Source organism: Lathamus discolor, chromosome 3 (genome assembly GCF_037157495.1).
Source record: "Lathamus discolor isolate bLatDis1 chromosome 3, bLatDis1.hap1, whole genome shotgun sequence".
NCBI classification, from domain to species: Eukaryota; Metazoa; Chordata; class Aves; order Psittaciformes; family Psittacidae; genus Lathamus; species Lathamus discolor.
In genome coordinates this window covers 80876727-80892540 of record NC_088886.1, presented here as the reverse complement: position 1 = coordinate 80892540, position 15814 = coordinate 80876727, and the positions used below count along the sequence as shown (strand labels likewise).

General features: G+C 41.9%; 1 protein-coding gene across 4 annotated transcripts in view; it reads right to left on the bottom strand.

The window, feature by feature from the left end:
• Positions 1–15814, bottom strand: part of SPATS2L (spermatogenesis associated serine rich 2 like) — a 154944-nt gene that overhangs the window by 48710 nt on the left and 90420 nt on the right. The window lies entirely within an intron of this gene.

Here is a 15814-nt window from a genome sequence, read left to right as displayed (position 1 = left end):
GTCAAGAACTAAGAGGATGCCAGCTTTTACAATTGGACTCATTCCTCTACACTTCAGACTCTTCATTAATATGCATATTACAGCTGTCAAAATGAAGATGCTAAAACTGAGTTGGTGCTATTTTTCATTCACCTTCTTCAAGGACAGATAATTGAAATAACCTGCATAAAACACTTGCTCATTTACATAACTCAGTCCAGCACTGCTTGTTACATAAAATACAAATGATACATGAAAAGGAAAATCTCAGTGTAGCATTAATTCTTAAAAATATCCTTTAGTTATACTTAATAGCTAATCAATTTAATTTTCTTATTGTAACACAAACTGATTAATTGTTATTTTTCCTCTGATATTTTTAATCTCTGTATTGAACAATCGCTTCATTTCTAATCCTGCAACAAGAGATTATAGCACAGGAAAAAAATTATGAACAAAATAGTCCCCCTGAAGTTTAGAAGCTCTAGCTCCAGGCTTTCTACACTTACAATATACAAAACATCCTCTATGCAAGAGGTTCTCAGCTCGAATGTCAGTTTACATGCTTTGTCTTTCTCCACATCTCTTGCTTGTATTTCTGCTTCCTGAAATATCACTGCATGTCACACCAAGAGGACTTCCACAAAGAAGGAATGAAAGACATACTAAAGAACCCTTTATATAAATGGGTCCTTAATTTCTGACACCAATTTCCAAATATGTTACCTGGGATAGGAAATTGCTCTCAGTTGCTTGCCACACCCTGACTTCAAGTACTGATGGAAGGGTGTTATTTCTGTACCTGTTATACCCATTTACTTGCCTTGTAAAATGAAGTGTTTCTGTAGTATTCAAGGGAATACTGCAGAGAAGACTGGATTAAGTTTGGCACAACCTTAGTTCTCCCCTCTACTAAAGGAAGCAGTTCATATTATTCTATACAGGTTTAAGCTAACATGAAACTGAACCAAGGCTGCCATGGTGCTGGCACACACTCTGTCCTGCTGACTTTACTGCAAGCAGCAATACGCAGCAAGGCGGACAGTTAAGAACAGCCTTTAAGCACTGCAGCAAAATATGCCAGAGCTCACCTGTCACAGCCTTAAGTACATGGCTGCTCGCCCAGCCTTTACAGAAGGTTCTTTTCTCTCTTCAAACAGCTCTGAAATCCCCCTGCTGCTGTGTTCAACTTCCAAAGAACACCTGCCACCTTTCCACTAATACCACCTTTGGAGCTGTTTGGCTGACAGACACCTTCCAGCTAGACAGGCCTTCAGGTAAAGCTGACAAACACTCCATTTTACACTACACTCTGCACAGCTGGGATTGCCTGCATCAGAGAATCGCAAGACCAAGTCTGTGCCGTGCCCCCCCCCCCGCAAACCCTATCAATGACCACCTGCCACATTCCATTTTCAGACTTAGTATCAGAAGAAGAGGAAATGTGCTCCTCTCCAACAAAGCAAAAATACACAGAGGGGAGGTGTTTATGAAAACATAAATGTTGCCAGAAAGATAGGATGTGTGAAAATGCCTCAGCAGTAAGCTCTGTCAGAGTGGAGGAGATTGCGTGACACCTGTTCCACCATTTCCAACATCTGGAATACAATTTATCCTTAGAAACGTGGAACAGAATATCCCCCATGAAAGAGCACAGAATAATCCAGCGTTGGAAGGGTTTCCTACCTGTATGCCTATGGATGAAATCTCCTACACCCCAAAGATGACATATTTGCTCATCTGCCCACTGCAACTGTCTCCTTTAATGCCTCCATCCATGACAGCACAACAGGAACCCCAGGTCTAACTGACTTGACTCTTGTCAATGCTTCTCTAGTCCCTATCTGCTCCTGCATTCACCTGCTGCACCCTGTGCTAATTTCTTTCAGATGTCCCACAACTAACCTTTTCAAAGTTACACACAGCACTGCCTAAAAACCCTCTGCCAGGCTCTTTTGCACTGCCCTCCTCTCCCAAGTCTGGCAATCCCATAACTACAGATGCTTTGAGTGACAGCACAACACCACAAAGCATGAAGTAAAATTACCGGTGGTAGGGCCACGGATCCATTTATCAGCCCTACCAAGCAAGGTCACTGAATAAGCTTTCACTGCTAACAGAGCAATTGGAGTTTACAATTTTGTCACCCAAATACATTCATAAAGTAGATCAGTGCTAGAATGTGGATCTTTTTAATTAAGGATCATTTACTCATTTCCAAACAGTTCAGTCAAAATCCCCCAGCTCCAAAGAGCTAGCATGCGAGGTATGGGTGGAACAAAGCAATCACAATTTTGGAGCCAATTTAAAAAAAAAAATAACATATAAATGTTGAGCATTTCTGCTGGTTTTGGCTAGAACAGTTATTTTTCTTCACAGCAGCCAGTATGGGGCTGTGTTTTGGATGTGTGAGAGAAACTGAGTTGATAACACAGAGATGTTTTAGTTACTGCTGAGCAGTGCTTACACAGAGTCAAGGCCTTTTCTGCTTCTCACATCACTCCACAGCAAGTAAGCTGGGGGTGCACAAGGAGTTGGGAGGGGACACAGCTCAGCATATAAAACTGGGGGAAGGAAGAGCTGGGGGGACAGATATTCAGAGTGATGCTGTTTATCTTCCCAAGTAACTGTTATGTGTGATGGAGCCCTGATTTCCTGGAGGTGCCTGCCAATGGGAAGTGGTGAATGAATTGCTTGCTTTAGCTTGCGCACACAGCTTTTGCTTCACCTATTAAACTGTCATTATCTCAACCCATGAGTCTTCTCACTTTTACACTTCCAATTCTCTTCCCCCTCCCATCAGGGGGAAGCGAGCAAGTGGCTGCATGGGGCTTAGTTGCCAGTTGGGGTTAAGCCATGCCGGTATCTAATGAGATTGCAGCAGCCTGTACTATGCTTTCATTGCCTGCACTTCTACTGTCTCTACAGAATTCAATCTCATTTTTAAATGGGATTCCTAATTACCTACATGTATTATATTACACTGCTTTGCTTGCAGAGGTAAATACAAAACCAGCAAAATCAAGAGACACATCCTCCATTCCACATTTTACTTTGTCTTTTATTATAAACAGCTGCTACCAAAGAATTGCAGATGAAGGCACCTTTTCTAATGCAGTTTTAAGTTAACATTATTGTATCAGAAAGACTAACAAAAGTGCAAGAGTGTGATTCCAAAACTCAAGTATTTCTGAAAGGCATTCTTCTCATCTTCAGATTTCATTTAAAAAGTAGAAGAAAAAACAACCTCAAGAGGTCAAAGGCCAAACATTAGAGCGCATATGATTGTAAGTTACAAGAATTAGTGCCATTAGCTGTGCACAAAACCCTGCCATTGTGATTGCAATGCTGCAAGAGACAGCATGAGATTTAGACACATCTTCACTGTCTTCAGATTAGCAATGGGTGTAATTTCTTATTTGCTGTAGTCTAATGACTAAGGATACATAAGATAAAAAAAGCATAAACATAACCAGCATCAAAAGCATGTAGGACATATTACTGAGCATCCTCCCAAGCTGTCCTTTTAGCCTTTTGTGTCATTATAAACAAACATACTTACTAAAAACAATGTAAAGTATAATTAATACAAAACTGCTATTTTTCCAGTACTGTTTTATGGCCTTTTTAAAGCCTGTATCCAGAAATGGCACACCAACATTTTGTATTTCCAGGTTTTCAGAAGTTTGAAATTTGCCACTTCAAGCTAGTTAAACGCCTCTGGGTAAGTCTGATTATATCTGAGCCCTTCAGTATCCTTCTCTTTAAAGGCATGCATAAACATTCCAGAATATTCCCCATCTGCAGAGCCCAGACCCACTACCACCCCGCTGTCATGCTTGTTTGAACCACATAATGCAGCTGTTGCCTCTGCATTCTCCCTTGTGCTCAGCTAACACAGTCCAATTCCCCTGATGGTCACCACACTCTGACTGAAACCTCCTGGCGGCAGAGCCGGAAACAGGATGCAGGAGATAAAACGTCTCACTGATTCCACATGTAGATCTGGATTCCTTCAGAAAAGAGGCTTATGCTCCCCCATGACTTACCACCTCCTCCCCAGTGATTTCTGGAATGACTAACATCACAATCTGAGAAAGCAACAGCTATCGCGGTAACACTGTGATACCCAGCCAGTGTCACAACAGAATGGTCAGGCACCCACAAGTCCTCTACCTCACTCTGATAGAACACTTTGGAAAACCAGGCCACTACAGATGTAGGCACAACAGGCTTCTGTGCTTTCATGCTGGAGAGAGCACAATGTGCTGTGATGGATGCTCAGGTCCTCTAAACACCTGGTGCTGCTGCCTCCACTGTGAGAGTTCTGCAAAGGGACATTCCAACCCTTATGAAGGTCAGTCTGAGAGAGGGTCAGAGGAAAAACTATTTGACTGGCATCTTTCCCAAGCTCCATTACTATTTCATCCAAACAATTCAAAAGTATTCAGCGTTATGACCATATCTTAACACATCAGAAAAGATTGTTTTTTCCTATCACTGGTCCACAACACACCCTTATTACTACAGCAAAGGCTGCTTGCAAATTCTCTTGTTGTACAGTCTTCAAATGCTGGATCTGTCCTACCCAAGGTAAGCTCTTCTTTAACACAAGTTTCAGTGCGGCTTCCCCAAGTGATCAGTGACAGTCACTGTACTAAGCTGATGTTCATTTGTGCCAAGTGACTGACAGACACCATGTGAGTTACCAGAGTTACCAGCCCGGAGATGTGCAAGTATCAGAATCTGCTAACTTTGCAGACTATACATTGGGCTGAGAAGGATTCAAACCAGTTGCTTTCATTTAGGTCATTAAACACCATCCTGCATCTGAGCAATAGAAATTCTTTTTCTGTAGAAAGAACTAAAAACACAGAAAAACCCACCCCACCGCTAAGTAGAGAGAAAGGCCAGCTCTGCATTAATTACAGCAAATTACTGGAATGAAGAATTGGGCCACAGAAAGGGACATGTATGTTCTGTGCAGAACAAGTACCCGTACCACAACAGGTACCAGTACAAAGCAGATATTCTGTGACTGCTGACATGTATACAGGCAGGCACACATGCATGCGTGGAAGTGCTATTTCTTCTGAGTTGTTCTGTGATAACCCATGAGCCAAGATATATAATATGGTGTGTGTATATAAATATATATTTATGCACCCATTTTTTACTGTCTGACAAAGACTCATCACAGCATCATTTAAGTTTCACTAGAAAAAAACATTTACTTCCCCTGTCCAGCAACCCTTTTATGAGGGTATACATATACTCCATAGGAATACACAAACATTCTTACACCAGCAGTCACCTTCTGTACTTAACATGGTTAGTAAACAATTTGCTTTCATGCGATGGGAGCAGTAGTGCTTCCTTTGATGGCTATTTGGCTCCCATCCATAAAAAGGATCTTTGATTCATTACCTCAGATTCTGCATCTCTGCATTAAAAATACACATAATACAAATATCCAAGACTGATTTTGTGTGGTCTACTACGATCCAATCACTGAGTCCAGAGGATGGCATTAACTATTCCAGGGTGACAATGAATTTAGGATGAGCAATCCCCAATCTTTTTGCATGGTGGGCAAGCAATTACAAGTCCTGAGACCTGCGAAGTTCATTACTGCTCACTTTCTCTTTTCTGCTATTTGACAAACTTGTATTAAATTGCATTTAATTCAATCATGTCAGTTCTAATAATATTGTGAGTTAAAATGAAAAGATTATGTCATGCTGTTGGCAAAACCAGAGATAAGCTGCAAGGCAGATGAATCTCCCACCCTCCATCTTTGTTCAGATGAGATAATAAGGATGAAGAGGCGTTCAAATTTCGTTAAGTCATATTCCACTGTAAAAAAAGCTAATCAAGTCTTTGTTAAAGACCGGATATTAAAAGTTTACTTGGGGAATTCTAAGAACATATTCTAGACAGTTCAGTAGTAGTTCAGTGTTTGGAAACTACGAATGTAATAAAATGCTTTATGAAACAATTATACTGTAAGTAAAATAAATTTGAAATCAAGTAATCAAAAAAAAAAAAAGCATTCTAAACATTTAAAAACATTCCCAAAACACATGTAACAGTATGTTTCTTAAACTAAACTAGTAATTCGGATTCAAAAAAGGTCAAATTCTTAGGAGTCTTGTTGCACAATACCAGGTCTTTCCATGAAAGGGTATTTACATGATACAAGAGCTGTTTCCTAGTGAACAACCAAGTGACTTAGGCACGGCCTCTGAAAATTTCTTCCAACCTCTTTACCATACTGATCAGTAGCCAAACATTTCAAGCCAGACCCTCTTGAAAGCTGCACAACTTGTCATTTGAAGCGGAGTGCCAGAAAGCTGAAGCCAAGTTTCCCACCTCAGCTGGTATAGATCTCATCATGTGTTTGAACTCCCTATCCATTTGGTTTTGTGCCCTTGATGAGGTACATGATCTGATTTGACCCGAATAATTACCAAGTATGTCACTGAAAGGATGCGAGTGGTTGAACGCACATTCAGTTCAAAACTGAGGTTACAGTGTTTCCCATTCTTTTTGACCCATACAATTTGTACCACCCTTTTACCTAACAAGGAAACACTCAGCAGCAGCATCGAAACTCTACTCCACATTAAGAAGCTATACGGAACTACAAAAATACTGAAATGCTGAAATATTATGAGTCAGGAGATCTCCCAACAATTTTTCATTTCAGAGTAGGAAATCATCAATTCATTAAAATCAGAACTTCAGAAAGAATGAGGAATCCTGTCCTATAAATCCATCTGATATTTAACCAAAATGAAACAGTTGAAACAGAAGAGACCGAAAAAAATCATGCCAGCAGCCCAGTGACAAGACTCTCTAGCCTACAAACACTGAAGATCTAGGTACATGTTCCAAACAAGTCTTCTGCTACATTAGAATCGTGCTTTAAAACCTGGGCCATTCTTAAGAAAAGGGGAATTCCTCTAAATATTTTTATCATCTCCTCAAACCCATATACTAGTTTCCTGGAACCAGTAAAGAGCCAACAAAGGCACTTCCCCACGCCAGAGGTCCAAAGGCAAAAATCATCACTCCATCAATACCACATCTACCAGTGGGTGATCAGGATAAAGTAGCAACTTGCTTGGCTCCCAATGCTCTCCGCTCTAGGGACTGCACCCAGGGGTTTTAATACCCTCCCCATTCAGCCACAGAATCACTGCTGCGGACCTAGAGCCTATGTTCTGGTGGCTGGCATCCTAGAGGAACATCACTCTGATTTAGCATAAACTTATGATGTCAAAAATTCCTGCATTTACTACATGTATCTCACTAGTAGGGCTGAGCCCAATTCAGAGTATCTGGATTCAGCTACACGATCAGTAAAATGGTCCTCTCTGGTATGCAGGAAGAATGGAGAATATGGAAAGAAAGCTTCTGACTGAGAAAATTCTCTTTCTACAGCAGTGCTTGCCAAGATAAACATCAGCATCTTGCTCTTCCTCAAGCTACTGAAGGAATTTTGCTAAATGTACTGATAAAGAACAGTGAAATAGTCAAATACTATCTACTCAAATTCTACATTTGCATGAACTCCCTGCAAAACCAAAAGACAATACAGAAGGTTAACTTTCGGTTTTTACCTACTAGGTACTATCATCCAAGTCATTCTTGCGAGGTGCTCAAATCATTACAAGTCATTTATGTTGGCTTCTATTTCAGCTCAGAACAGCATGCCAAGAGACAGTGCCAGTTAATTTGCTCCTGCAGTTGCCCAAATGTGGACTGCTAGAAGCGTATGGCATGCAAATGCTAACAGCAATGTAGTGGAGAAGTATACCTTGCCTCATTCACAGTGGTTTCTCTAAATGGTAAGAGCAGAGGGACAAAAGTGAATGTCAGGAGAAGTTCAAATTTACACTTTAGATGTTAAGAAATAAAATTACCACAAGGAATTAAACTCCTACCAGCAGCCTGGGACAGTGTAACTGTCATAGTAAATTCTCATAATCTTGGAATAAATATCAGGTTCAAAGAAAGTCCTGGAGCTATTCACATTTCAGGCTTCTTTCTATTAAGTTTTCCAACACTTAGTAACTCTGAAGAGCCAGTTTACCATTGCTAGCTGCACAGGGCTGATTCCCAGCAAACGCAGATTGGAGCAACTCCTTTTCAGTTCAAGGAGCTACATGGACTTGAACCAGCTTCTTGCTAGTCCCACAGGACAAAACAGCAGAACACCGCCCCAACCCAGCCCTGGCTGCAGACATAGAGGAGAAGCCTCTGGACAGTGGCATTTTGAGCACAGCTGGCAGAGCTGGACTGGCCAAGCACACAGGGAAGCACCATGCTCATGATGACGAGTTGGCAAGTTTATGGTGAGCCTGGGGAAGAACTTTACCAGAGCTCTGAAAGAGCTCCCTGAAATAAAGCGCCTTTGATGAAAACTGATAAAACCAGATACTCAACTGGAGGCCCAAATGCAGCTAGCCCCAAGTGACTAATGTATGTTCAAAGTGTTTGTAAGCATACTCTATGATTCACTGAGTTTATGCATATGCTTGAAGGTAAGTATTTGATCTAAAGGTGTCAGAGCAGTCTGAACATTCCAAAACTGAACACTAAAAATTAAATGCAGCCTTTAATTTTCTAAGCCCAAGTCACCCCATATAGGTCCTTTGAAGAAGATGCAAGGTTTTCCTTGAACAATATTCTATATTATTATATATACACACACACACACAAAATGCATGCACATAAACTCTTATAAATGCTTACAAGTTCCTCTATGAAAATGACCCGATGTACGTCCATGATAAACAGACACAGCCCCAGCAGTATTCCCATGTTAAGAGCACCCATAGGGAGTCACAGACTACACTGGAGACAATACCCCTGACCTCTTGGTAGTCCCAGATTTACAACAAACGCTAGATGCTTTCTCCTTCCCCACCTTCCTACTCCCAAGGAAAATGGTGATTTTCTATGTTAACAAAAGCTATTCCTGGAAACAACAACAGCAGCATATAAACAAATTAACCTATAATTACTTATTGTTCAGACAGCCCTTCAACCTGATTACTATTACACATTGAAATAAGCGTCTTCTACAGTATTTACTGGACTTTGAACTGCACTTTTTTAGAGCAAAAAGGAAATGTATTATTCTTTTCAGCTGAAACCCATGCTACCCAGGCACATCAAAATTAACTGTAAAAGTACAGTCACTCAATGCAGACTGTGTACTGCCAAAGATACGCAAAGGCACCTCAACCAGTCTCCTCCCACACCCACCCCAACAGTCAGGAGACAATACTGGAAAACAATCCTGCTTCTGAAGGTCAGCAGCACATGAAGCGTTGCCTGATACGCATGAACTGAGGCCCTTGTTTAGCCAGGCATAAGGGGCTTTCAAAAAGGAAAAATTAAATTACACACTTCTTAACTTGGCAAAGGCAATCCTGATAGAGAAAGCTGTTTGACTAGCCATGGGAATGAACATATGGGCAACAAATGGAGTAATTTTATCAATGGAATAAAAAGAAGGTATTTTGTTCATCTGTTGAGGAACATTTTAAAGAGAATAAGGTATGCTTTATTTTGAAGACAGGTAAGATCAGTTACACTATACAGCATAGATACATAACTCTTGGGCATTTCTCAGCTCCTCTGTTTTTGCCCATTCACTGGAGGCAATCTTTGCCATGCGAGAATCCATGAACTGATAAAATCTGTGGGCACATTAGACAGACCTTTACTTTGCATCTGTCCGGAATTTCTGCAAAGGAATATTTAGCATAGCTTACTAGGATGAAATAACATACCATTTCCTCCACAGAACCTATTGTTCAAAAGCATCAAATTAAGCTCTCATTTGCAGTTACCAGCAAGGCCCTACCTGTTGAAACTGTCAGCATTCCACTTTTCTTGGGCAAAAATGGACAGCAGCACATTTCAGATAAGTGCTGTATTGGATTTGTGTGGCAAGGTTTCGGCAGTGGGGGGCTACAGGAGTGGCTTTTGTTGAGAAGCTGCTAGAAGCTTCCCTTGTGTCCAACAGAACCCATGCCAGCTGGCTCCAAGACAAATCCACCTGCAGTGGTGGTAGCATCTCCATGAGAACGTATTTAAGGCAGCAAAAGAGCTACAGAGCAGCAGCAATTGCAGCTGGAGAGAGCAGCAAGAATACGTGAGAGCAACAGCTCTGCACACTTCAAGATCAGCGCAGAGGGAGGGGAGGAGGTTCTCCAGGTACCAGAGCTGAGATTCCTCTGGAGCCCCTGGGGAAGACTGTGGTGAGGCAGGCTGTGCCCATGCAGCCCATGGATGTTAATGGGGGAGCAGATATCCACCTGCAGCCCATGGAGGACCCCATGCCGCAGCAAGTGGGTGCCCAATGGAGACTGTGATCCCATAAGAAACCTGCACTGAAGTAGGCTCTTGGGGGGACCTGTGGACCCATGCTTAGAGAAGCCCATGCTGGGACAGGTTTGCTGGCAGGACTTGTGACCCCATGAAGCAACCTGCCCCTGAAGGACTGCATCCATGGAAGGGACCCATCTCCCATGGCATGAACCCCATGCTGGAGCAGGGGAAGAGCATGAGGAGCCCTCCCCTTGAAGAGGCAGATAACATGCGATGAAATGACCATAACCCCCGTTCCCCATTCTCCTGCACTGCCTGGCAGGAAGGAGATCGAGAATTCAGGACTAAAGTTAAGCTCATGAAGAAGGAAGGGGTGGGGGGGATGGCGTTTTAAGATTTAGTGTTTATTTCTCAATATCCTGCTCTGATTGGATTGGTCTGCTTTGCTTTGTTGAGTGATCTCCCTGACCCACAGGCCTTTTGCTGTTTTTCCTCTCCACTTTTCCAGTTAAGGAGAGGGAACGATGAAGCAGCTTTGGTGGGCACCTGGCATCCGGTCAGGGTCAGCTCGCCAGAAGTGCGCAAAAAAGCATGTTTTGTATAGAACTTCAAAGTTGTCCTAACTTCTCTTCCCACTGCTGTTTATTAGAGACATTACAATAGCATTTACAAGGTCCTATATATTGCATGCAGGCACTATCGAAGAAACAGTGGCAGTTAACAGTTACCACACTAAGCAAGCTGAATGCTCAGGATCTCAGTTTGCTCTAACCACCCTGTAAGCAGTAAGAACTGGCAGACAATAAACTGGGCTGGCCAGGAATTTCCCAATCAAACGGGGGTTTTGATGGGGCGGGTGGAGTTAGTTCATCATAACTGAAACATTTCTCAAACATCTGCTGAACAAGGCTTCTCCAAAAAAACTAATCAAATTCCCTATGAGCCAGTTATCCTTCTCTGGATCCCACAGCAAAACTTGGGATAAGTGAAGTTCAACTTATCAAAGCAGGAAGTTACTGTGGCTTGTGCAGTCAAGTCAGAAGCAGAAGAGCTGACTAGCAATTATTGCCAAACCAGGTCTTGTATCAGTTATGCCTTTCCTTCACTCTTCAAGAGCCATGCAAAGTAAAGGCAAAGGTAATTACTCCTGAACAGCTAGTCTTTTAAATGCCTGACTATATTTTCATGAAGCCACTCACTAAGTTACCTTCATTCACACAGAGCGTCAGTCACTGGTAGTCACTCGCACTAATTTCTTACTGCAGGTAGAACCACATAGTCAGAACCTCCACAGATCCACATTTAGCCACATACCAAAACACATAGGGCTGGCTCTGCATGCAGCAGATGTGAGCTGCAACCAGACTCTGTGGTTAACAGAGCTCTATCACTGGCATCCACAGAACCAAGGATTTTGGCTGGAGAGAGTTAGCTTTATAACTGCTCAATATTTAGACTCTCCTCTCTAACAGCGGGTGGGGAGGTGGGAAGAAAGAAGAAAGAGAAGAAAAAAAAAAGACCCATGTATGAGAAGCAATTTGCACAGGACTGTGAAAAGCAATTCACACAGGATGAGACTCAGCCCCACTGGCTGTCTTCCTTAACCTATGCAAGTTCCCAATAATATTGACAGAGGTAGAGCTGTTCCAAGAGCTGAACTTTATCCATCATTATTTTTTCCAGGGGTTCTGCTCATTAACTGAGACTGGACAGTCTAGCTACCTTGCTCACAATCACAGCACAGCAAGCAGGGAATGCTCTGGCTCTTTCTAAAACTGCCTGAACCATGCAGTTGGAGGAAAAATACAAGAACTCTTTCACCACTTTATCCCCACATACACCCTGCTTTTGGACAGGGCACAAATTACTGTCTTGGTCCTCCATTCTAGCAGAACACACACTCCATCCTACCACCCTCAGAGAAGGTGTTTGCTCCTCTGCTGCTGAGGATAAAGATATGCACAGGTCTTCCAACCTACTGCCTGCTCCATAGAGAAGACAAAAACACAAGCTACCACTGGCAAAGAAAAACTATTTGCTCTGATTAGGAACCCTTATAGTATGAACTATTTCAGAACATAATAGAGAGGAGCAGTTCTGTCCTGCCTTCACTGTAGGACATTTTTTTATCATTTCACTCTTCCCCATCATTCAAGGAAGCCTTCATTCAAGTCAGTGTTTCAATATTGACAAGTCATGAGAAATTACATACCCCCTTTTATGAAGACATTGAAATTTCAGTTTCACCATGTGACCAACCAAATCCCACATCGTATCGCTCCAGGAACTGAACAGCATCAACTGACAAATCCAGTAAGAGATTTGAAGATGGCTACTTCGAAGTCTTACTTTCAGACTGGTCACTCTGCTATACATTTACCAAAGCATTTGTAATGTTTTCACCATGAGGAACAAATGCTTTATCCCTCTTAACATTAACAGAAGTGGAATAAAAAGGGGCCAGCAGTAACAACACAGCAGTCCAAGCTGCTAAAAATAAAGAATCTCAAGAGCCTCCTTTAACCTTGATGATTTCCTCAGAAAATGCTGTGAAAAGCTCAACCTTCAGTTTCACACTTTGATATTGATCAAAGCGATCACTGAAATCTAATCTGAATTATTTCTTGAGCTCTCTATGTCGCACAGCTGCCAGTTTTTCTTCACTGACAGCAGCATACATGATCAAAAGTGAAGGCAGAAAATTCAGATTTATATGAACAAGATGCATCTATAGTTAATTACAGAACTACCCACTTCTGAGATAATTTGCTCAGTGTGAACACTGGACCTTTCTTCAGAACTGATTTTGCAGGACAGCAGGACAGTCAGCTTGGACATACCGCCCCTATTCAGAAAAGCACTTAAGTGCTACTGAATTCCATGACATTCCATTAAATTTAAACAGATCTTTTGAGACATTTTTCAGAGAAAAATGAGCTTCAGCACATACTTTTTGAACTGCTTCAGAAGTACCCATGATACTAATGAAAATGTCACATATGCACATACTAGAAAATGTTTTTAATCAAGAAAACCGTTTTTATGATCTTACAACAGGATTTTGTTCTTCTAATAATTCTTTGTTTAGTGCTACATTAAAAATTAAGTAAGCATACTGAGTCTGGAGGGGATGAAGTTAACTTTCTCCACAGTAGCCCATGTGGTGCTGTGCTACAACAGCGCTGACAACACAGCAGTGTTGTGGCTATTGCTGAGTTGTGCTCGCACTGTCAAGGCCTTCTCTGCTTCCCACTACTTCCCGCAGCCAGTAGGCTGAGGATGGGCAAAAGGCTGGCAGGGGACACGGTTGGGACAGCTGGCCCAGACTGGCCAAAGGGACATTCCATACCATGCATCCTCAGAAATAGAATATAAGCTAGGGTAGAGGAAGGAAAAGATGGGGGTTTGCTTCCAAAGTGGCTGTTCAGAGACTGCCTGGGTATTGGTCTGCCTGTGAGAGATAGTATTTGATCTCCTCTGCCTCACTTGTGTGTGTTGTCTTTCCATGTCCCCCACATCCCCATTTTCTTAACTTATTTAACTGGGGGGGGTGGTGGTGGTGGTGGTGGTGTTGTTTGTGTTGTTTGGGTTTTTTTTTTTTTTGTTGGTTTGGGTTTTTTTTTTTTCACCCAAAACTCAAGTCTTTTCTTGATTTTTGTCCTTCCTGTTTTCTCCCTTTGTCCCACTGTGGAGAGCTGGTGAGGAGAGTGAGCAAGGAGCTATGTGGGTGCCTGGCTGCTGGCCAGGGTAAACCCATCACATACAGAAAACCCACTCCAGATTGGTGTATGACACTGTTCTCAGATTCTGATGTAGAACTTGCCCCAGGATTCACTGTCTACAATATTCTATTAATTCTGTAGGTATTTGTGTGGCACTTCACATCCAAGTATCTCAGCTGAGAGTAATCTTCAGCACAACTCTCCAGTCTGGGGAAGCATTTATTATTAACGTCACTTTACTGATGGGTAGAGAGGTCAAGACAGCCTATGGAAAAAGATTTTCAGAGTTGATTAGAAGTTTGGCCTCATTTCCAGGAAGAACATTCATACGTACCAGCCACCTTTTAACAGCAACCTGAAGGTTTCACAGAACTGGAAAACAAGAAGGCTTCATTGACCTCCCTACTACTGCCCCTGCAAGTACATGACCTGGTTCACAAATGTGGATCTTCACTAATAAGCCAGCAACACTTTCCTTATTTTCAGAGCCACAAGACACTATTCTGATGTGGAAGACCAAGAACAGCTGAAAAACTACCCTCTTTTCACTGCAATCATTGAACGCCAGCACTGCTCTTCTGAGAAATCCCTGTGCTGTGTAACAGTGCTGACAAGGGTGGAGATGCTTCCAAGGTATCTTGCTCTCTAGGCAGGCCATCTGTTTCTGAGAGCTCAAGGTCTGGTCAGGAACTGACCCGATGATTCACTTAGCTGTAGTAAATAAAGCTCATAGCCAGACAAGTAATATTTCATCATGCACTTGGCCACACTTGGGATCAGCAGATGTGCAAGAACTACTTTGGGCATCCGTATCTTTTTTTATTCTTTCCTTTGAGGAAGTCACACACTGTTTCAGTAAAAAACACTACCGAGTTCAGCACACTGAACTATTCACCAACAGATTGATTCTAGCCAGCCACTCCCTGCCCTGCAAGCCTCCCATTACCAAAGGCTTTGGAATTTTGCCATGTAGCAACCCTATGAAAAAAAAAAAAAATAAAATTCAAGCAGAAAGGAAACCCTTAAACAGTGTAAGTGCCCTCCACCAGTGAGTAATGTGCAAATGAGTCCTCCCCCTGCCTGTTTATCATAAAGTCTGAGTATTTTATGAACCTCAATACATAACCTATTTATCATCTTGACACCCATGCTCAAGTGCAGGAGTAAGTACTGTTATCTCATTTTAGAGATTTAAAAATGAGGCATTAAGCGATTCACTGAAGATTTCTCAGGAAACTGTTCATAGGGAACACAATCCAGATGTCCTAAGCTGCAAGAAAACTGGAGAACCTTGAAGACATTTGGAAAAAATGGTCATTCCCACTAGAATTACACAGAATGATGAGGTCATTAGCCCACTTGTTAGATTTGGGTTTGAAACAGACTTATGCTTTTGTAATATGCTGGACAGAGAGAAAATACCTACTTTCAGACACAACAGCAAAAGGAATACTTGGTATGTTTAAACAAGTATTTTCTTCAGAACAAAAGCAGTTGGTTCAGACCATCTCTGAACTGAGGCAATTGCAGAGACCACATTTCTCAGTTTTGTGTTCTGTAGGTTTATCTAATTTATTTCTTTGTATTACTATGAAACTGCCCTTTCCTACCTGAACAGCACCTTGGACTAAGTGAGAGATGATTTCAGAATACCAGTTCAGCAGGACTTTCAGCTGCAAACCATGATACATCTTTATAGCAGTTCATACAATTAAAAAAGGATGAAGAGAAGCAGTAGGACAATATACTATGAGCTGGTCAACTTA